Below are 24,395 nucleotides of genomic sequence, written 5' to 3' on the forward strand. Positions count from 1 at the left end.
ACCCTCTCCTATAATCTCCAGGATCTCATCCCGTAACAACTCATATTCCCTGTGCCCTCTCTTGCTCTCGTCAGGGAGACACTGGAGGAGCGAGCTGTCCAGGGAGAACAGCAGCATCTTAGACTGTTCAGCCCTGTCGCAGTCATTAACTGCTGCGGTCTGCTCCATGTCCCTAAAATGGACGGAGGGATCTCCTGACTCGGAGAGTTTTGGGATGTGACTTATCATTGCCCTCAGCTGTTGTGCGCTGTGGGGCATTATGATCTGATTCACAAGGGGTCCGTCCTCGCCATTGTCTTCGTTCGGACCGAGCCTCCGGTGTCGAGTTGGACACATCGGCGCCGGCACCGACTCTACTGTCTGGTGTTGCTCTACCTCAAGAATCTCTTCATCTACCGTCTCCGTTTCCTTCCCCGGAGTCCAAGACTCATCATAAGCAGGAGGCGCAGAGGGTTCGGGGGTTGGTTCCTGAACTATCTCTTGTGGAATCGGTCTTTTGGATTCCTTGGCTAGCAATAGCTGGCTCGCTGGTGGGTTTATGAGACACACCAACCTGTTTGCCTTGGCTAGGGCCGTTCTCAGGTCCTCTTGCTCCCGACGGCAAGCGCTGTGGTCGGTGCTCTCAGATCTATCCTCCATGGCCATCTTATATGCTGCCCTGGCTCCCAGAAGTTTTTCCTCTTGGGTCTCTATTTGCTTAGCTAGACGGAAACACCTCTCTCTCATTCTACCTTCACAGGCCTTGGCTTCAATGACCTGACATTTTAAATACTCTACCCAGGTTTCGTGGCAGCGAGTTGTGGAGTGGTGTTCCTGATTCAGCGCGTTAAGCGATTCAATCAGTTTTTGAACTCCCGCAACCTTTTCCTCTACATCTGTAAGCAACCCTTTGAGCTGGGCTGTTTGTGCTGCAACGACTTGGTCCAAAAGCTGGACTTGCTTCTTGTAGCACATCAGCCAGACCGCCTTTTCTACAGATTTCTTATGCTCTTTACCCTCTGTCCACTTGATGGCTGCGTCTAGCGGACGCCTATCCCTTAATAGGTCAGATATCCATTGTTTTGTGAGGTTGACTTTTCCAAAAACATAATCCACTATTCTTTCATCCATCACATTTCATTTATTCAGACCTTGATCTAACACACTACTTTCCTGCTGCCAAAGTCCTGCCGCGGTCGCCATTTCTGTAGGGGGTTTCTCTTGCTCGTTCTGGTCTCCTGCCAGGCTTTGTGCAATAATTACCCTTGAGTGGTTTGACCCACTCTCCCCTATGGTTCTAGACCTTGGACTTAGATGCAGAGAACTGTAGTGCAGAGAAAGGACTCAATAGACCAGGTTGAATAGCACGAAATGGATGCTTTTATTTTTAAACAGTTTGAAGCATTACAAAATACATGTCATAGGCACAGATTAAAGTAACTACAATCATGCACAAATTTATGAACTTGACTCTATGGAAATGGGGAACACATGGCACGTCGTAAAAGGGGAAACACATTACGATTTAACCTTACTCCCTCCCCTAAATACCTAAACTAAGTTTTGATTTGAGGAACTCGGGATCATGCTCACCACTATCAGAATCGCAAAAAGGGGTTCACAATCTTTTAGCACAGCTTTCCGTCGTCACGTGGATCTGGAAACTTCTGGCGCAGTCGATATTCTCTCTCTCTCTCTCGAGGCGGCGGGGTAGACACAGCCTCGATGAGCGCTCGTCAAGGTTGAGATCCACTAGTTTCGATTTGGGTTCATGGAGCAGTCCCTGCCACCAATGTGATATTGAAGAAATGGATGCACGTGTCGAGGCCTTGCCTGGCTAGGCTCGGAATGTCCTTTTTTATCCGACCTGGATCGTCGGTTTTTCCCGAGGGTGTCTTCTCCTTCGGCCTGGGTCGTCGATGATCTCCCGACAACAGCACCCGGGCCACCCTCGTCGTCTTCCCGTCGTGGCCGAGCCTTGTCTGGCTGAACACCGATCGTGTCCCGAAATCGAAGTGCTGCCTTGCACTGAAAAGTCCGTCCGAAGCGTCCTCGAAAAGAAGAAACGTCTTGGTCGAATTCCGAAGAAGTGAAACGTGAACTTGATCCTGGATCTGTGTAACCGTCACCGTCTTTTTTGATGGACTTTCAATCCATAGTTATACCCTTTTGGGACAGTCTTATCTCCCGCCAAATCATAGTCCTGTCTTTGTATTAATTTTGGCGGGCAGAAATCTCTGCAGGGGCGCTTTGTCTTGTAACGGGAGCTGGTGATAACTTAACTGGCCGATAATGTCTTTTAATGTCTTTTACATTGTCACCGTGACTCGGTTCGCATATTGATCGGTCCGGAGATTTCCCTTGATGGCTGTTAAACGGTTTCTCCTTTGTACATTAAATGGGTATAAGTGTTCATGCATTGTCCGCCCATATCTTGATGGGCCCCATCCTGTTTGCCTGAAACCGTCCTGTACTTAGAATCCATTGAATATGTATGCTGCTTCCCTGAGTTTCGGTTTCCCGATACTGGCTTTCGCGGGCTTACTGTTTTCAATCCACAAGCCTGTCTGGCTTGCAGTAACAGAAATCAAATGGTCCAGAAACTGATCACGAGGCCCGGTGGCCATTTTGTATGCCCTTTGATCAAAGGTTTTTCTGTGCAAGCTTACTTTGGTCAATAAACTGTCTTATTTTATCCTGTTTTCTTGCGTGATTATTGCTGAAAATTTTGAATCTTACACCTGACCCCATCTATGAGGAGAGGTGTCATAAGCTTAGCTTATAAAAATAATAAAGGGGATAGAAGGGATCTGAAGAATTGGAGGCACATCACATTATTAAAATGTGGATTATAAGATCTTGGCGAGGATTATGGCAAATTGTATGAAGGAGGTGTTGCTGCAGATAGTTTTGCTCTCTCAGTCCTATGGATTCATAGGCTGGGACATCGCAGACTCAGTGGTCTCAATCCGAGATGCGATAGAGCTCATGGAAGAGAGTGGGAGGGAGGCTTATGTATTAAAGATAGATCAAGAGAAAGCCTTTGATAGGGTGTCTCATGAGTTTTTATTGAAGGTTTTGGAAGCATTTGGTTTCGGGGAAAATTTCATTGAGCGGATAAGGATTTTTTATTCAAACATATTTAGCTGTGTTAAATGTAATGGTTTTTTATCCAAGTATTTTCCGATACAGAGATCAGTGAGACAGGGTTGTCCCCTGTCCCCATTGCTGTACACATTGGTAACAGAACCATTAGGTTACATGATGCAAAAGAAACAAGGTATAGTTGGGATTGTGGTTCCCAGTTCTGGGCTGGTGTCGGTGATACACCAATATGCAGATGACACAACCTTAACATTGAGAAATGGGGAGTCAGTGAGGAAAGCTATGGATATAGTGGAGGAGTATTGTAGAGCTTCAGGAGCCAGAGTGAATTATAGTAAGTCCCAATGCCTGGTTGCAGGAAGGGGTAGGGGGGAATGGTTGGGGGAAAGTCTCTTTAAGGTGGTGGAGGTTTTGGAAGTTCTGTGGGTGCATATGGGGTGCAAGAAAGACAGGGATGAAGTGGATCGATTAAATTGGGAACCGAAGGTTATGAAAATTAAAAAGATTTTGGGAAGATGGGAAAGAAGGTGGTTGAAAGTGCAAGGAAGAGCGACAGCGGTGTCTGCTCTCCTGCTATCTAAGCTATGGTACTTATTGACGGTGGAGGATATTCCTGAATGGGCAGAAAAGTCCATCCAAGAGGCTTGTGTGAGGTTTTTATGGGAAGGGAAACCAGCCTTGGAGGCTCACAATACCATCATTGGACGGATAAATCAGGGAGGACTCAATTTCCCAGATATTGATTTGAAGAAAAAATCCTTTAGAATCAAATGGGTGAAGAGATTTCTTCAGAAGTCAAATACAAGTTTTTGGAAGATTTTTTTTGAGCATTTTTGAAATGAAGTGGGATAGGAGGGCAGGGGATATTGTATATGGAATACAATAATGGCCCAGAAATTCGGGTTGGGGGCTTCCCACGGGTGTAAGCCCCCGACCTGCACTTAGCTTGCGCACCGGCCGTTGAGCTGTGGGCCCCCGTGGAATTCTGATCCTGGGCCTGTTCCAGCTGCCGGCGTGCAGTGCTTGCGTATCCCAGGGGCGCAGTTAATTCGATGCGTCCCCTGGGATCATGTGGGCCATGGGGAGCCAATCGGAGCAGGGAATGCTCCATTCATAAGTTTGACAGGAATACTACGGGCCCCAAAACATCACTAAATCTTCAAATAATTTTTTTAAAAACATCACATTTTTAAATAAACTATAAATTACATGAAATAACTATTTTAAACAATAACTTAAATTTTTGAAAAAAATAATTTTATTTTCTAACGGGGCTAAAAATAAACTTACCTTGCTTTAAAGTACTTAAAAATAATAAACCTGTGGAAAAAATGTTTTAATTTTAATTAATTCACCACTTACCTTGTAAAAAGCAGGCCTTACGCCTGCTTTTTAAATGTGTAAATTCTGGAGACTTACCCTCCCGGGAAAACCTGCAAAAAAAACGTAAATTCCATGCGCACGCGCAGCCTCTCCCGCGCATGCATTCGAACTCTGAACCCCTGCTTTCAGGGGAACGGAAGTGCCGGTTTCCCGCGCATGCGCAGTGCATGCAGGAAACCGGCACTTCCATTGGGCCTACAGGTGAGTACCCTGTGCGTACTCACCCGTGGAGACCCGAATTTCTGGGCCAACATGTTTTTGAAATCGATTAAACTTCTCCCTAGTTTTTATAAGGGGGTTGTAGAGACTTGGGTCCAATTTTTAAAAAGTGTTCAGTTTATGCCCAAGCGGGCTGAGGAATTTTTAGAACAGCCCTTATTTTTGAACAGGCGGGTCAACATTGAAGGAGAGGTATTATTTAATCAAGCTTTTATAAAAGCTGGTATTATATGTGTGGAAGATGTATTATACGAGGTAATTCCAGGTTGGTTGCCAGAAGCGATAGTGGGAGGAGGATCAGGAGGTAGAGGAAAAAGCAATAGGGATCATGTATGAGAAGATTGTGAGGGCAATGCCACAGGATTGGATGGAAGAAATAAATGCGGAAATCTCCAAAGGAAGTAAAATGCGTCCTGCTTTTCCAAGCTTTCTGCTGGAGAAAGGGGGGAGAGTTGGTCCAATTTGACAACTGTAATACTCGAGATTTCTATGAGGTATTTAGAGAATGGAGATTCAAGACACCTGCTGGTCAGGAGTTTTGGCAGAGTATATACCCACAGCTGGACTTCAACAGGATTTGGAAGGGTGTGTGGGCAAATTTTAAATGTCCAGAGTGGATTGAACTGGATTTCAAATTGGCTCATAACCAAATTTTTACCATGACAGTCTTGTGCAAGATTGGACGAGTGGAGGGGGCAACTTGCCCAGTGTGTGGGACACGGGATGAGACTCTGTCCCATTTACTGGTGTTATGTCCACAGTTAAATGATTTTAAGTACTATGTTCAACAGTTGTGTGAAGTTTTTTTGCTGGGTGGGGACCGAAGAATGAGAATGGGAATCCCGTGGGACTCAATTTTAAGATGGGGATTGCAGGAGAGTCTGCCCGAGTTTAGCGGAGTGGCAATTAATTTAATGTTCAGTTTGGCTAGATTCGTGATTGTGCAAAGAAGGAATGCTCTGTTTTTAAGGGGAGGAGAATCAATCTAAAAGAGTATTTTAAATATAAGCTAAAAGATCATTATAAGGCTCTGTGGATGTTTTATTCAGAAAGGAATTTAAAGATAGTATTTTACAATCAATTTTTAAAGTACAATCGATTAATATATGTTACAGGAGACAAATTAAACCACAGGTTTTGATGTTAAAATGTGGTGGCGGAATGGCTGTGTAGAGCGGCAGAATTGATTTGTATGATACAATGAAATGATCATGATGTTGTAAATGTTCTTAATGTTCAATAAAGTATATTTTTTTTAAAAGTTGGTAGCACACTCGCCTATGAGTCAAAAGGTTGTGGGTTCTAGTCCCACTCCAGGGACTTGAGCACTTAAAGCTAGGCTGACACTCCAGTGCAGTGCTGAGGGAGTGCTGCATTGTTGGAGGTGCTGTCTTTTGGATGAGACATTAAACTGAGGCCCCGCCTGCCCTCTCAGGTGGATATAAAAGATCCCAAGGCACTATTTGGAAGAAGAGCATGGGAGTTATCCCTGGTGTCCTGGCTAATATTTATCCCTCAACCAACATAACAAAAACAGATTATCTGGTCATTATCACATTGCTGTTTGTGGGACCTTGCTGTGCACAAAGTGGCTGCTGCGTTTCCCACATTACAACAGTGCCTTCACTCCAAAAGTACTTAATTGGCTGTAAAGCGCTTTGAGACATCCGGTGGTCGTGAAAGGCGCTATATAATATAAGTTTTTCCTTCTAGATCCCTTTGCACCCCTACCACATTTAGGGGGAAAAATTCAGTTGTTTGCGCCTCCCATTAGCGCCTTAAGAGGGTGCTAATGGGGCACAAAGCAACTAGTGCCCGGGCGCGGCGATGTTTGCGCTGCTCGCGAAATTAACTAGACATTTTGCAGCGGCGCTAAACACTACCGCCATGATCTCCTGCGCCGGCAGATTCAAATAAAAATCAAATCAAATCAAATCAACTTTATTGTCATTGTTAGTGCACAAGTGCAGTACAACGAAATGTAGGCTTGCGGCTCCTGAGAGTGTACATTTGGATTAAGACATTTAAACATTCAACATACATTTGGCTTGTAGTGTATTAACATAAATATAACCATAATAAAGTGGATTGGCAGATGTGCAGGCTTTAGAGTTTATTTGTGGAGTTCAGTAGGATGACAGCCCTGGGAAAGAAGCTGTTCCTAAATCTGGTCGTACGGGTGCGAATGCATCTGTAGCGTCTCCCAGATGGCAGGAGGGCGAACAGACTGTGGCTGGGGTGGGTAGGGTCTTTGATGATGGACCGTGACCTCCGTAGACAGATTGTGACGTCAGTCGAGTGCGCAATGCCCCGTTAGCACCCCGGACTGGATATTGAGTGGCACCCCCTGCCTTACCACCTGCCGCTAGCAATGGCAGGTTGAGGGGAGCGTTTTGCAGTCAGAAAGGGACTAGGGGAGTGCTATTTAAAGGCGACCGCTTCCTGCCTTTTTTTGTCGGTGACATTTTTGCACCAAGGATTCTGAGAGAGAGAGGGAGACTTCTGGAGAGATTCAACGCTGTGTGAAGGAGTTTTGAGTACTGAGCAGCACTTTGCAGGTTAATTTTGATTTGCCCTTCCTTGCTTCGCCAGCACTCTGAGGTAGCGCCTCGCTCCTCGGCCTTTGCGCCTTAAGACAGGTATGAAGCGCCTGATTTAGCGCTCCAATTACCTCCAGGGGCGATAAAAGCCAAGTTTGCTGTCGGAGGCGATAATTAGCACCAGGCGCTAAACTTTGCGCACGGCCGATAATGGCGCCCCAAATGGGGCGATACCGAATTTTTCCCCCTTAGACTCTTATTTTCCTCCTTATTCCTCCTAACAAAATGCACTACCTCACACTTATCTATATTGAAATTCATTTGGCATTCACATGCCCATTTTGCAAGTTTGTTTACGGTTGAATTAATTAAAAGCTTTTAGTTCGTCATGTACAAACTCTATTTACTAAAAAATTACTCGTCAGAAATGACTGGGATATAAAAGAACCGCATTAACACTTCAGAAACGTCACTCAGTCACACGGTTATGCATCGACAAACAATCCAAAAGCCCAAGGTGAGCTGAAAGAGGCACATCTATTCATGCAATTTGTATTAATTTTAAAGTTTTCAACGTATTAGCCCATCCCTCAGGTCACTACAGCAGTGGCAGCACAAGCTTTCATATAGTGCTGACGTGCTGTACGTCCACATAAGTAATTATAATATTCATCACAATGCAACCAGCAAGTGCTGCAGTTCTTTAGTTCACAGTATTAAAAAGAATTGAACAAAAACGGGTATCCGTATTTTCAACTTCAATCACTTCCATTAATAAACGTGGTCTTCTTGAACCAGTACACCCCCATGTAACATGTCAGAAATGCAGCACTTATTCACAAGTGCAGAAAAACACATACACAATTTGCATCACTGAATTAAAAACAAAAATCAGGAAAAGCTATGATTTAACAGAAATAAACATTCATCTTTCTTCCTGGACAGGAGAGCCAATCAGACTGACTTGGAAATGTTTATTCATATGTTGACGTAAAGATGTTAATTTACAAATTTCGCTTCTAATGTTTTTCTCTCAAACATTCTCCACAATATTAATCCCCGTTCTTAGCACGAAAAGTGTTGAATTATTTTAGGTACTTCCCAATTAAATAGTGGGAAACAAGCTTCATTGTACTCTCAATTTTTAATCTCCTATTTCAAACATTTATACCAAATCAAAATTGTACATTATCAGTTTAATCAAAGTATTTTCTGTGTCTTTCTCAATAAACAAATAGTAGTTTCTTCTAAAGTAGCTTCCTGCAATTTTTATACATCATTACATAACTCGTGTTTCTATTAACACTCCACGAAACGTTTAATAGGAAATCTATATTTACATTATTCCTGGGATTTGTTAAGACTATAGAACAACAGACAAAATAAAATGGTTACAACAGAAAATGCTGGAAAAACTCAGCAGGCCAGGCAACATCCGTGGAGAGAAATTAGAGTCAACGTTTCGGGTCAAAACCCTTTATCAAGACATTTTGCTATCAAAATAAAATGGTTTGTGTTTTTCCCCTTTTTTGGTTTTAAAGTCAATAAAAAGTAATATGTAACTCCTAAAAATCCTCCCCTACCATCCCCCTCCTCAACAGCATGGTTGTATGTTTGTGTAAAACTACTCACTTCAGCCGATCATTCAAAATCAAATATTAAAACATTTTAAAATTGAAATGTCTCAAGTATTTCAGAACCTCTTTAAAAATGTTTGGACTCCAAGACCTGGTTGAAACTTGTTTAGATGAGGGGAAAACTTATTCTTGTTTCTGTTTCTTCCAAAATCGTATTTGAAAGTTAGGGGGAAAAAACTGTTTTTAACACTCATTTTTTGTGAAAATTTCATTAAAAATCTTTAAATTCTTTCAAGTTTCATAGCAAGTTTCTCTTTCCCTCTTCAATGCTGTTGTTAAACATACAACAAAAAATAATAAAATAAACTCTAATTCCAAACAGAGCTCAAATAAGAAAGTGAATAAGGTGGTTAAACTTCCTAAGAAGGCAGTGACGTTATCTATCCTCAGCCTTGGCGATGAGTTGGGATCAGTTTTGGAGAAGTTATTTCCTCTTTTTCTGCTGCCATTCCCATCGTCTCTCACAGACTCTGAGCTACAAACAGGGGCACAAACTTTTTCCCCTCTCTCATAACATGATTTAAATAACCCTGTCCAGTTCTCTGCACGGCATTTCAAATCAACTGTGTGTGAACTCGGGGATCAGTGCGCGCACCCATGTACCTTAGAGGGAACAGTGGTAGCACTGCGTAGGAGCACTAGAGTAGGCAAAGGAACACGAAAGACAGACACTAAGGGAATGCACAAGGGTGATTAGTTGACTTTGTTATGTAGTTTTGGGTTGATTAATTTATAAATTATGTTTGGAATGTTTGCTTTGTGGTGGCCCTTGTTTCAGCTTTGTGCCCAAGAGAACGCTGTAATGTTCCATGACAGAGAGATGGTGAGGTGGGGAAAAGGTGAGCAATGGAGATCTGGGGTTTCATTCAGGGGGACTGGATTCTGATGAGGCGCTCACGGACAGCCCGTCTGGAATGGGGATCTGCTGCCTAACTCCTCCCTTCTTCCTCCTCCTCTTCCTCCTCCTCCTCCACCTGAGGTGGTCGCGGAGCCCATAGTGGAAAATGCTACGCTTTCATGTTGGCCAAATTGTGGAACTTGCAGGAGACCACCATGAAATGGGACATCCGCTCCAGCGAGTACTGGAGGGCTCCTCCTGAACGGTCAGGGAAGCGGAACCGTTGCTTTAGCACCCAATGGTCTGCTCGATGAGGTTCCTCGTGGCAACGTGGCTCTCATTATATGACTGCTGTCCACAAGTGGTGGGGTTACGGGGGGGATTCATCAGCCAGGTGTGGAACGGATAGCCCTTGTCTCCAAGCAGCCACTCTCGGGTTCAACATGGTGGCTGAAAGATTGCTGGCACACCGGGCTGGCACAGGATGAAGTCATCATGACTACTGCCAGGATACCGGCCATTCGCCATCATGATGCGTTCGGCATGGTTGCACACAGTTGCACATTAAGTGAGTGGTAGCCTTTGCGGTTGCAGTACATCTCAGGATTGATATGCGGTGCCCGCAAAGCCACAAGTGTGCTGTCCATGGCACCCTCCACCATGGGGAAGCCCAATATCCTGGCAAAGCCACATGTGCGCGCCTCCTTCTTCTCTCTGTTTAGAGAAAAGACAATGAAGTCCCCTCTCCTGAAGTACAGAGCCTCTGTGACCTCCTGGATGCAGCGATAGACGGTGAACTGGGAGATGTGCAATGTCTCCTGCTGCAAACTGGAAGGATCCAGTGGCAATAAGATTGAGGGCCACGGTGACCTTGTGGGCCACTGGGAGATCCATCATCGCCCTGCTCTGAGGCTGCAGGTCTGGATTTAGGAGGTGGCAGAGTTCTGTGACCACCTCCTTGGTGAAGCAAAGCCTCCTAATACACTGCTCCTCACTTAGGTGCAGGTAGGAGAAGTGCTCTCGGAAGACCCTAGGTGGGTAAGACCTCCTGTTGAGAGCCCTCCTGCCTCTCCTCCTCCTCCCTCTGCAAGCATCTTGTCCTCTTTGCTGCCTCTGCTCCATCTCCCTGTCATGCTCCAGCACAAGGGGGACTGCAAGTAGAGCCCCCATGACTGGGAGCAAGTGGTCTGAGCAGAATCCTTGAATTCAGAAGCAAGGTCTTCTCCATTTGCAGCACTGATCCCCGTCACCTCACCAACTTTAAATAACTGCAGAAAGCTCCAAACAGTTGCACAAACCTACACAGAGCCAGTAGAAATCAAAAAGCAAGTCACCTGCAAGTTGCTTATGATCTCTTTAAATACCACTGGAGGGGGATCCTTCCTGCTGCTGAATGCATGTGTTTTGGAGAGGGTGTTAAATGGAGCGGCAATGTCCAAAATAGTAGTTCGTGCATCAAATCAGCTTTGCACACTGACAGCACAATCTGACTGATTAGCATTTTTCTGGCAAACGGCAGCAACGGCCGTGCTACCGACCTGCCCAAAATGGCACCGCCATGAGCCACGCCAGAAATGGGCAGAAGCGAGGCGGCTGCCATCTTTATGCCAAAACCGGCCTTAACATCCGTCGCTATGGTGCCAAATTTCACGGCCAGAATCTATTTGGTTAGAATTAAGGAACTGTGGCCTAGAAATTGGATATGGCCACAAAACAGGTGGTGTCATGGCCCAACGATGTTAAGCTGTGCCGGGTCACAATGTTCTCGGTAGCATGCAAAATTTGTGCTCAGTCCTCATTACCATGATTGTAGTCTTGATCTCAGCACTAAAACCGCTGCACATTGGCTTACCACTCAACAGGTGGGCCAATATCGGGTCCAGTCTAATTCCCAGTTATATGGTGCACAGGCTTTATTCAGTACTTAAAGGGGAGGTGCGTTGATGCTACAGCACCTCATTGTCAATCCAGTTCCATCTTCACCTGGAAGCAGACGGTAGTGGAAGCACATGGATGAGCCTCAGCACAGGGAGAGAGCCCACAGATTCGCAGACGCAGCTCTTGAGGCACTGGTGGTAGCTGTAGAGAGGAGGCGGGCTGTCCTCTTCCCGCAGACTGGCTGGAAGCCCTCGCCACATACATCTTGAAGACTTTGGCAGGAGATAGCCACCTATGTGACGGCCAGCACAGGGGACCACAGGTCGGCGATCCAGTGCTGCAAGAAGTTTAATGACTTCACACGGCAGGTCAAGGTGAGTGAAGGATTCAGCAAATGCCATATCCCACCATCTGCACCACAAGTCTCACACACTGCTCAATGCACCACACCCCCAACAGTCACCTACTAACAATCTCTAGCTATCACCACTCAGACCTCACAATCAGAGCTTCACTTCACCCTCACAACCTTACCACTGCTGCAACACTCACACCCACATCTCACACCTTGCATGCACTGACAGCTATTCAACTATGCCAGGCACATCATGCAAACACATTGTACCACACTCACTCACAAACTTCCCTTTCTCTTGCAGGCCAAGGTCGCGCATAACAGGAGGAACCAGCGCCAGACAGGCAGGGGCAAGCTGCCATCCAGGACCTCAGCCAACTGCAGGAGCCAGCGCTGGAGATCAATGGGCAGCAGATCATGTAGGTCGTGGCAGCCAGCAAGATTGAAAGCCTTTGGGGATAACAACGGTCTGGTCATTCCTAAATCACATCCCACTTCCCCCTCATCCCACAATCTCTTCTCACTTTCAAGCTGCTGATGCTGTATGCATTGCTTGTCTTGCTTCACCCCACCCCTCACCCCTCACCATAACCCGACTCTTGTACTTTTCTACTTACAGCTAATCAAGACTAAACACTAGACCAGCCTGTCTCCAAAGTGATGCAGGAGAGCAAGAGGGGAGAAGAAGAAGAAGACGACACATTGTCACTGCATCTGTCACTCGCAGACACCAGCTCAGAAACTGGCACTGCGTGTACTTTAGAGGCTAGAGGCACCGAGCAGGAGTGTGCTACAGCAAGGCCAGGGGAAACGGGTAGCTCGGGGCCAGCTCCCCAAAGGGCGAGTTTGCTCGCGAAATCTGCTACACAGGACTCAGATGAGGACCTCGATGGGGTGGCCTTCAGAAGAGGAGTGATGGGCATGCACACTGAATTGCTAGGTGCAATGGCAAGCCTACCAGAGTCTCTTGGCAATGACAGTGAGCATAGAGGAGTCCACCTCCAACATGGCACGGGGCTTTGTGCAGAGCTTGGAGCCCAGGATTTCCAGGCTGGAAATGATGGAAAACTCCCAAAGAGACCATGTCGACACAGATATGATGCTGCATGTGATGGGCGATGTCACGGCTGCTATTGCAGCACAGGTGGAAGCGACCCAAAGTCTTAGTGCTGCAGCGGAAGCACAGACCGCTCTCACGCAGTCTCAGCCTAATGTCACCCAAGCTCAGACTGCTGCCATCGTGGCTGGCTTTACCACTGTTGACCGGAGCTTGCAGGGTGCTCCAACAGATTGCTAAGAATGCTGAGGCAATGCCCCCAGGGGAGTGACAGTGAGTCAATGGAGCAGGATCCTGCTGTTCTCTCTCAGGATGACAGCATTCCTGTTCCCACCACTGCCACTCCGCCATTGCCCTTGCTGCTGCCTGTCAGCCAGCCAGCCCAGACTGCTGCCGCCCATGCCGAGGTGGTGCAGTCTACAGCCGGGCCTTCTAGGGCCAGAGCTGCTCAAGGTCATCCTGTAAGGCCACCTGAAGTATCCCCCATGGAAACTCAGCAGCCTTCCACCAGCCATGCTGCAGCCACTGGGGGAGCACTTCTTAGGAGCACTAGATCAGCAAAGGGCACCTGAACGACAGACACGAGGGGATTGCACAATTATTTGAATGGCAATAGATTGGGAGAAGGGGAAGTGCAAAGAGACCTGGGTGTTCTTGTGCACCAGTCGCTGAAGGTAAGCATGCAGGTGCAGCAGGCGGTTAAGAAGGCAAATGGTATGTTGGCCTTCGTAGCAAGAGGGTTCGAGTACAGGAACAAGGATGTCTTGCTACAGTTGTACAGGGCCTTGGTGAGACCGCACCTTGAGTACTGTGTGCAGTTTTGGTCGCCTTATCTGAGGAAGGACGTTCTTGCCATGGAAGGAGTGCAGCGAAGATTCACCAGGCTGATACCTGGGATGGCAGGAATGATGTATGAGGAGAGATTGTGTCGATTGGGCTTATACTCACTGGAGTTTAGAAGATTGAGAGGGGATCTCATCGAAACTTATAAAATTCTATCAGGCCTGGACAGACTAGATGCAGGAAGGATGTTTATGATGGCCGGGGAGTCCAGAACCAGGGGTCATAGTCTAAGGATAAGGGGTAAGCCACTTAGGACTGAAATGAGGAGGAATTTCTTCACCCAGAGAGTGGTGAACCTGTGGAATTCTCTGCCACAGAGGGCGGTGGAGGCCAGTTCATTAAATATATTCAAAAAAGAGTTGGATATATTTCTTAAGGCTAAAGGGATCAAGGGATATGGGGAGAAGGCAGGGACACGGTACTGAATTTGGATGATCAGCCATGATCTCATTGAATGGCGGAGCAGGCTCGAAGGGCCGAATGGCCTACTCCTGCTCCTATCTTCTATGTTTCTATGTTTCTATTAGTTCATATCATGTGTGTAAATTGGTTATTGATAAACTTATTAATTTTGTTTGGAATCTTTTGTATGATGGGGATGTGGTGAGCAACAGGGATCTCAGTTCTTTTTCTTTTTCTTTTTCTTCTTCTTTTCCCCACAATCCCTGGTGGCAAGGACTGCGCCATCATAATGGCCAAGTGGTGAAGCATGCAGTAGACCACCACAAAATGGGACACCCACTCTAACAAGTACTGGAGGGCTCCTCCCGAGCTGTCAAGGCAGCAGAACCATTGCATCAGTAGCTCGATGGTCTACTCGATGATGTTCCTGGTGGAAGCTTGGCTCTCATTATATGAGTGTTGGGTATGAGTGCTGGGGTTGCAGAGTGGAGTCATGAACCAGGAGCCCTTGTCTCCGAGCAGCCACCCTTGAGTTTCATGCGGTGACTGGAAGATTGCTGGCACACCAGACTGACGCAGGATGAAGGCATTATGACTGCTGCCAGGATAGCGGGCATTGACCATCAAGAAGCGCTGGGCATGGTCGCACACCAACTATACATTAAGTGAGTGGTAGCCTTTGCAGTTACGGAAGAGCTCAGGATTGTTATGTGGCACCCACAAAGCCACATGGGTGCAGTCAATGCCGCCTTGCACCATGGGGAAGCCCGGTATCCTGGCAAAGCCACATGCACACTCCTGCTTCTCTCTGCTCAGAGAGAAGAAAATGTAGTCCCTTCTCCTGGTGTAGAGTGCCTCAGTGAACTCCTGGATGCAGCCATGGACTGCGAACTGGGAGATGTTAGCTATGTCTCCTGCTGCAGACTGGAAGCATCCGCTAGTGAAGAAATTGAGTGCCACTGTGACCCTGACTGCCACTGGGAGAGCCGTGGTCACCCTGCTCTCAGGCTGTAGGTCTGGTTGCAGCAGGTGGCAGAGTTCTGTGACCACCTCCTTGGTGAAGTAGAGCCTCCTAATACACTGCTCCTCGCTAAAGTGGATACAAGAGAAGTGCTTTCGGAAGACCCTAGGTGGGTACAGCCTCCTGTTGAGAGCCCTCCTGGCCCTCCTCCTCCCTCTGTCTGCATCTTCTCATCTTCTTCGCTGCCTCCGCTCCCTCTTCCGAAGATACTCGAGCATGAGGGGTCTACCAGTGGAGCCCCCATGACTGTGAGAAAGTGTTGTGAGCAGAAGCCTTTAAATAAGAATGAAGGTGTTCTCCACTTGCCCCAACACTCCCTGTTACCTTAGAACCTAGAAAGAAGTTAATAAAGCTGCTGGAGTTGCAGAAAGTTGCACAGAGCCAGTCAAACTGCAGAAACATATCAGGTGCAAGTTGTTGCTGATGATCCCTTTAAATACCGCTGCTGGAGCCTCCTTCCTGCTTCTCAATGCTTGCTCAGCTGGTCACAATTAAGGCATGCCGGTAAGTGGAGCGGTGAAATCGAAACTCACTGATTGGGCATCAAATGAGCACACAGAGGGAGGAGGAGGGCCAGGAGGGCTCTCAACAGGAGGCTGTACCCACCTAGGGTCTTCCGAAAGTACCATTCTAGAATGACATGTTACTGATCATTACAGAAGGTGGTCACAGAACTCTGCCACCTCCTGCAACCAGACCTACAGCCTGAGAGCAGGGCGACCACAGCTCTCCCAGTGGCAGTCAGGGTCACCGTGACACTCAATTTCTTCACTAGTGGATGCTTCCAGTTGCACATTCACTGACATCACAATCTGCATCATCTCCATAATTTTGACGAGTACCGACATCTGAAAATGGTGGCTGCAGCTAGCAGAAAAGCAGCAGCCATCATATCTTTCCCTGAATCTGGTGGTGCTATACCCCTGAATTTCTAGGCCAAATAGAGGAGCTTTTACGCTACTGGGTGTATACTATAGACCACCAAATAACACGAAGGAGATATTGGAGCCAATTTGCAGGCAAATTACATAAAGATCCATAAACTACAGAGTAGTGATAATGGGGGACTTCAAATATCCTAATATAGACTGGGATAGTAACCGTGTAAAGGGCAAAGAGGGGGAGGAATTCCTGAAATGTGTACAAGAGAACTTCCTCGATCAGTGTGTTTCCAGCCCAATGAGGAAGGAAGCAGTGCTGGATCTGGTCCTGGGGAATGAAGTGGGACAATTGGGGCATGTTTCAGTGGGGGAGCATTTGGGGAACAGTGATCATATTATCATCAGGTTTAGAATAGTTATGGCAAAGGACAAAGAGCAATCATGCGTAAAAATACTTAACTTCAGTGAGTTGAAAAGGCATCTGAGCCAGGTGGATAGGAAACAAAAATTGGTAGGTAAAACAATAAGTCAACAATGGGAGGCCTTCAAAGAAGAGATGGTTTGTGTACAGAATAGACACATTCCCACAAGGGGGAAAAGAAGAGCATCCAAAGCTAGAGCTCCTTGGATGACGAAAGATATAGGCCTAGAAATTCAGTTGCGTTCGCCAGCCGCTAACGCCATAAGAGGGGTAGATTTGCAGCGCTAGGCACTTAGCGCCCGGGCGCAGAACGATCTGCGCCTACGCCCAACTTCAGTTGACATTTAGCGCCGGCGCAAAGTGTTTGCGCCCGCTCAGCTGCGCGCGCAGCTTATGACGTCATTTCGTCGTGCAACGCTGTTTGTGCGCCCCAAACCGGAAATTCAGTGGCGCCCGGCCAATGTGGGCGTGGCGCTGTTAAGAACTGTGAAGTGGAACGCAACAGAGGCCCTGTGGGCCTTGGGGAGCGCTAATTAAAGGGCACTTACACTGACCTATAAAGCCCAGCCATTTTGCTGCAATGACTTCTGTGCTTTGGATTTCTGGACAGAGACCAAGGAACAGAGCTTACTGATTTGGGACAACATAGGAGAGGTATTTTTGGCTTCTGGCCAGAGCTTGGAAATTTGAATCATTGTGATTTAACTGTTTGCAAGTTTATTATGGGGGCTGTATGGGGTTCCAACCCTCAGTTCCAGCATTATGTGCGAAGGGCTCGCAGACGCTGTGTGAGAGGGCCAGCCATGCCTAGACGCAGAGGGGCCATCAGGCGTCGGCAACGTAGGCCTTACCCACTCAGGGAATACCGGCAGCAGGTGTCCTATCTCACCATGACTGCCGCGCATTGTGTTAAGAGGCTGCGCTTCAGAAGGGAGGTGGTTGCAGAGATCTGCCAGCTGCTTCACAGAGATCTGCGTCCACAGCTGATGTGCAGGACGTCTCTCTCGGTGGAAGTGAAGGTCACGGTGGCTCTGAACTTTTATGCAAGCGGCTCCTTCCAAGCCGCTGCTGGGGACATAGCGAACATCTCCCAGTTCGCCACGCATCGCTGCATCCGGCAGGTCACCGATGCCCTTTTCGCGAGGAGACACCAATTCATCTCCTTCCCCATGACCCTAGAGAGGCAGGAGCAGCGTGCAGTCGGATTTGGCAGGATCGCGGACTTCCCCATGGTGCAGGGCGCCATTGACTGCACGCATGTGGCTATGCGGGCACCTATCGACAATGCCGAGAATTACCGCAACCGGAAGGGCTACCATTCCCTCAATGTACAGCTGGTGTGTGACCACAGGCAGCGCATCCTAGCTGTCAATGCCCGCTTTCCAGGAAGCAGCCACGATGCATTTATCCTGTGCCAGACTACTGTGGCTGACATGTTCCAGGCACAGCCTCCACCAAGGGGATGGCTTATTGGGGACAAGGGCTACCCTTTGTGTACATGGCTCATGACCCCGCTCCGCGCGCCCAGGACCCCTGCGGAGGAGGCATACAACGAAAGCCATCAAGCCACAAGGAACATCATAGAGCAAACGATTGGCGTCCTCAAGCAACGGTTCCGCTGCCTGGATCGCTCCGGCGGATCTCTACAGTATTCGCCGGATAGAGTCTCCCAGTTCGTCGTCGTTTGCTGCATGCTGCACAACCTGGCTATCCGCAGGACTCAGGCACTGCCACCTCACGTTGGACCACCACCTCAGGAGGACGAGCAGGAGGACCATGAGGAGGAGGAGGAGGAGGAGGAGGAGTACCAGCCCAGGAGGGAGCCACAAGGTCCAAGGGCCGTCCGCCGGCGGCTTATTGAACGACACTTCTAGGCCCCCTGTCAGGGAATGACTTGTGGCAATGAACACACCTGAATGCAGCCGCTCCGCAAGCCCTCAGCCGCTTAACGCAACAACCACTGGAAACATGACACCTGGACAAGCTGAATAAATAAAAAGCTTTATTTAACAAACTCAGGGCCCTTCCCACATGAAACAGAAAAACAGACAAGACCCCCAAAAAACAGTCACAAAAATATCTCACTCCCACAACCTGGGGAGGAATAACAAAACTTGCCCATCCAATTGGCCTTCATCCTCGGCCTTACCAAAATAAGCCCCCCCCACAACACAAACACCCCCATATAAAAAAAAACCGTTGCCAACACACTCTACTGGGTGTGCCGAGGGGGCGAGTCCTTGTGCAGCCTTGTGCGGCCCCTGCCCGACCTGTTGCTCCGCCTCAACCTGGGCCCTGTGGGTGTTGCAAGGCTGGGGGAAGGCTCCTGAGGGGCAGAATGCGTGACGGCAGATGCCCTTGGGGGTCGGCCTAGACGAGGACCGGCCCTGGAGGGGCCGGCTGCTGACTGCTGCAGCTGTGGCTGGGCAGCATCAGTCTCTGCAGCAGCTCGTCGCACCTTGGCTGGGGGAGTTGCAGTGGCGGCTGCAGCAATGGGGGCAAGCTGGCTGATGCCAGGCGCTCGCTGGTCGCCAGAGACACTGGCACTCGGCCGGGCTGGCATTGCAGCAAGTGCAGCAATCTGGTGGAGGCCAGACCGCTGTGCTGCAGCAGGGCGGCGGGTGCCCTGGCGATGCTTCCGCGACACAGCGAGTGTGGCAGAAGTGAGTGCCCGAACTGCCCTGGTCTGTGCCCGCATCAGATCAGTGAGTGTCTGCACGGCACCACTCATGAACTCGCGACTCGCGTCCTGCGCTGCCGCGAGTTGCTGGACACCCCTGTCCTGTGCTGCCGTGAGTTGCTGGACACCCCTGTCCTGTGCTGCCGCGAGTTGGTCGACACCCCTGGCCTGTGCTGCCGCGAGTTGTTCGACACCCCTGGCCTGTGAGTCCCCGAAAGCGGCCACACTATGAGCCAGGGACTCAATGGCCTGAGGCAACTGTCCCACAACCCCCATGAACTCCTTGTGGCGGCGCTCAGAATCCGCGGACATTTCATCTAGGAGGCGCACCTCCTGGGCGAGGACCGTCTCCGGACTGGAGGCCGGACTCTCCCTCTGGGGAGAAGGCCGCCGTTCTGCCCGACCCTTCCCACGTGCCTGGACGCCAATGGGCCCAGGAACTGGCCTCCCCTGCAACACTTGCCCCCTCTGGGGAGAAGGCCGCCGTTCTGCCCGACCCTTCCCACGTGCCTGGACGCCACTGGGCCCAGGAACTACACCCCCCTGCAGCACTTCCCCCTGGCTCTCCTCCAGGCAAGACGTCTCCCCTCCATTGCCATCCCCTGGCGCAGATGAGGCTTCGCCCGATGTGCCGCCTTCCTGTTGGTCCTCGTCGTCCTCCTCTTCCGAGGGACTGGCACTCTCAGCTTCAAGGACCTCCTCCTCACCAGCTGAAAGCAGGAAGGCACAAGAGTAGCTTTAGAGTGAGGACAGGGCGTCAGCGAGGGAGGCATGAGCGGTGGCATTCAGCGCATTGGTCGGACAGTGGCAAAGGATGTAGATCTGATGCGCTAGGGGAACGAGAGAGGTCCAAACGGTCATGTCCTTACCATTGGGTCGCAGCACAGGGTCGGCATCTCCAATGGCAACAGGGCCAGTCACCCGGCCACGCATGAGTCGAGCCACGCTCTCCTCCAGCTCACTGAGCTCCTGGAACTGGGCACGGCCTCCCCCGGTGACATTCTGGCTCTTCAAATTCCGGGCCATCTTGGCCTGCAAGAGAAAGGACGGCCTCTAAGTACATTGTGGTGGCCTGTTGTTGTGTGCACTGCCTCCCATGGTGGAATAGCTTGGCCAGTGTGGTGGCCTGTTGTTGTGTGCACTGCCTCCCATGGTCGAATAGCTTGGCCAGTGTGTTAAGTGCAGAAAGTGCTATTGAGGATCATGCCAGTGCCATAGCTGCGGGAGGAGGGCTGGCCATTAGGCCTTTGAGGTCCCTTTGCCCATAATGTGAGGTGCACATGCAAGGATGAGGAGGACACTGGAAAGGGTACTCACCTTGACCATCCGAGTGAGGTCTTTGTACTTCTTGCGGCATTGGTCACCAGTCCTGGGGACATCGCTGTTGACTGACACCCTGTGGGCGATTTTCCTCCAGGCTCTCCTGTACTGCCTCCTGGGAGCCTTCTTGCCACTGTCCGGGCACAAGATCTCTTTGTACCTTTCCAACCCCCTAACCAGCACCCTCAAAGCATGCTGGGAGAAGCGCTGCGCTCGTTCACGGGCCTTCTCCATGGCTTCAGGCGCTATTTGGGTCCACCAGCAGTGTTCAGGCCTAGCTGCAGGGCTCCACTATCCAGGGCGTGGCTGCAGACCAAGTCGACCCTTCCCCCTTTAAGAGCTGGCCGGCGTCAGGGTGTCTGCTGTCAATCAAAACATGACCGCACCTGCGCTGCGCCCGGCCTCGGCGTTATCAGTCCGCACCGCCGGCTTAGCGCCTAAAGATAGGAGTGCAACGCCAGTTTCAGCGCTCGCCCAAACTCTTGGCCAAATCTACTGAATTTCGGCGAACTGACCCGCACTTTCCGGCGGGCACTAACTTTAGCGACCGCCCGACTTTACCGCCCCAAAAGTGGCTATACTGAATTTCTAGGCCATAGAGATTAAAATGAGATGGAAAAAAGGAGGCTTATGATAAATGTAAGGTTCATAATACAGTAGAGAACCCAACTGAATATAGAAATTACAGAGGAGATCTATAAAACAGAATAACAGAGACAAAGAGAGAATATGAGAATAGATTAGCAGCCAACATAAAAGGGAATCCAAAAGTCTTTTATAAACATATAAATAGTAAAAGGGAATTCAAGTTAAGGATGGGGCCAATTAAGGACCAAAAAGGAAATATTCTGTGGAGGCAAAATGCATGGATGAGGTATTAAATGAGTAATTTGCTTCTGTCTTCAATAGAGTAGAGAATGCTGCCAATGTACCAGGAAAGGAGGAGGTAGTAGCGATATTAGATAGGATAAAAATAGATAAAGAGGAGTTACTTAAAAGGTTGGCAGTCCTCAAAGTAGAAAAGTCACCCGGTCCAGATGGGATGCATCCTAGGTTACTGAGGGAAGTAAGGGTGGAATTTTCAGAGGCTTTAGCCGCAATCTTCCAATCCTCCTTAGATATGGGAGTGGTGCCAGAAAACTGGAGGATTGCAAATGTTACACCCCTATTTAAAAAGGGGAATAGGGATAAACCCTGTAACTACAGGCCAGTCAGCCTAATTTCAGTGGTGGGGAAACTTTTAGAGACAATAATCAGGGACAAAATTAATTATCATTTGGTAAAGTATAGGCTAATAAATGAAAGTCATCACAGATGTGTAAAAGGCAAATCATGTTTGACTAACTTGATTGCATTCTTTGATGAAGTAACAGAAAGGGTTGATGAGAGTAGTGCAGTTGATGTTGTGTATATGGACTTTCAAAAGGTGTTTGACAAAGTACCACATAATAGACTTGTTAGCAAAATTGAAGCCCATGGGATTAAAGGGACAGTGACAGCGTGGATATGAAATTGGCTAAGGGACAGAAAGCAGAGAGAAGTGGAGAAATGGTCGTTTTTCAGACTGGAGGGAAATTCTCCAGGGGTCGGTATTAGGACCACTGCTCTTTTTGATATATATTAATGACATGGACTAGGGTATACAGGGCATAATTTCAAAGTTTGCAGATGACACCTAACTCAGAAATGTAGTAAAAACTGTGGAAGATAGTAATAGACTTCAGGAGGACATAGACAGACTGGTGAAATGGGCAGACACATGGCGGATGAAATTTAACGCAGAGAAGTATGAAGTGATACATTTTGGCAGGAAGAATGAAAAGAGGTATTATAAACTGAATGGTACAATTTTAAAGGGAGTGCAGGAACAGGGTGACCTGGGGTATATGTACACAAATCATTGAAGGTGGCAGGACAAGTTAAAAAAAGCCTATGGGATCCTTAGCGTTATTAATAGAGGCATAGAATACAAAAGCAAGGAAGTTATGCTAAACATTTATAAAACACTGGTTCGGCCTCAGCTGGAGTATTGTGTTCAATTGTGGGCACCACACTTTAGGAAGGATGTCAAGGCTTTAGAGAAGTTGCAGAAGAGATTTACTAGAATGGTACCGGGGATGAGGGACTTCAGTTACGTGGAGAGACTGGAGAAACTGGGGTTGTTCTCCTTAGAGCAGAGAAGGTTAACAGGAGATTTGATAGAGGTGTTCAAAATCATGAATGATTTTGTTAGAATAAATAAGGAGAAACTGTTTCCAGTGGCAGATGGATCGGTAACCAGAGGACACAGATTTAAGGTGTTTGGCAAAAGAACCAGAGGCGACATGAGGAAATATTTTTTTACACAGCGAGTTGTTGTGATCTGTAAAGCACTGCCTGAAAGGGTGGTGGAAATAGATTCAATAGCAACTTTCAAAAGGGAATTGGATCAGTACTTGAATGGGAAAAAAATTCAGGGCTATGGGGAACGAACAGGGAAGTGGGACTAATTGGATAGCTCTACCAAAGAGCCGGCACAGGCACGATTAGCTGAATATCTTCCTTCTTTGCTGTATCATTCTATGATTCTATTAGCAGTTACATCCACTGGGTTCTTGAAGCAGCATTGGTGAGCAACGTCACCTCCCATACACTCTGCACAGCTCGCCCATGTGAAAGGTGTCCTTGGGTGCTAAGCACCACCTCTGTCACACCTCCTCAAGCAGTGCTTCTGCAGAGGTATCATTAAAATGGTTGAAATTATCTCTTTGTAATCGTATGTGACATTGGACTAATATATACACACACACACACACACACACGTAGACCCAAGTGGTGGTTAGTGAAATGTTGTAGGCTTTTTTTAAATCAGCCTGTTGTATGGAGTTTCAAATTTCAGCTGTGTAATTAAACCCTTGGGTATTACACAATGTGCTCAGTTACATTAGAAAATTCTACATTAATTTGAGGATCACACATGTTCCAGCTGACACTAAGGTTAGTACCGACCTACGCTTTTGGAGGAGACTAATTTAGAATCTAGAAACACTTCTGTATTTAGAGAATGTTGATATATGCAGACCACCAAGAATCTGTTGTGTTATGCTGCACTGATATCCAGAACAGGTACAAGTGTGATTGATGTAACCTTTAAATGAGTGGTTAGAATGGAATACCAGGGAGATGCTTTGTGCACAGATTCTTATTGTATGCTACTTGTGAGTAGGCTGGACTGGGCCTGCAATGTCATGGCAATGATTCAATTTCTCTAATCTGACAGGATCCTGTTTCCAACCCAAACATTTTAAATTTATCGCTGATGCATTGTATTATATAAAAAAGGCATTCACAAACAGATACTAATACTGCTTATTTTCAATCTACTGCTATTAAAACATAGTAGTATAAATAGTTTAAAACTGCTTTTTGCAATAAGTGTGAGTAACATGAGCTACTGAAGAATGAAATACTTTTGTTACAGTCTCTGGCTTTAGTCCCACTGGTGTTAAATAACTATGCAGCGAGTCTGTAGTTGCCCTTACACTGACTATCAAGTTTCTAACATCTGTCCTCCGTAGAAGAAATCTGTCCAAACATTTCCAGTCTGTCAGTGACCCAGATGTGACCCACCTTCCTTCCCACTGTGGCAGGGTTAGTTTGCTTTACTGAGCTCTGTTGGAAATGCACTGAGGACTTCCCAAGTGACTCAGCTGGTAAAGGCAGTGTATAACTAAGCTTTGCAAGTGTCAACTTGGCTCAGTGATATCACTTTTGCCTTCGAGTTAGAAAGTAATTCCTTCCTTCCTTCCTTTATTTCTTCCTTCCTTCTTCCCTCCCTCCCTTCACTCCTCGCTCTC

This window comes from Somniosus microcephalus, chromosome 7 (genome assembly GCF_052327205.1).
Source record: "Somniosus microcephalus isolate GS21.2 chromosome 7, FLI_Smic_1.0, whole genome shotgun sequence".
Taxonomy (NCBI): Eukaryota; Metazoa; Chordata; class Chondrichthyes; order Squaliformes; family Somniosidae; genus Somniosus; species Somniosus microcephalus.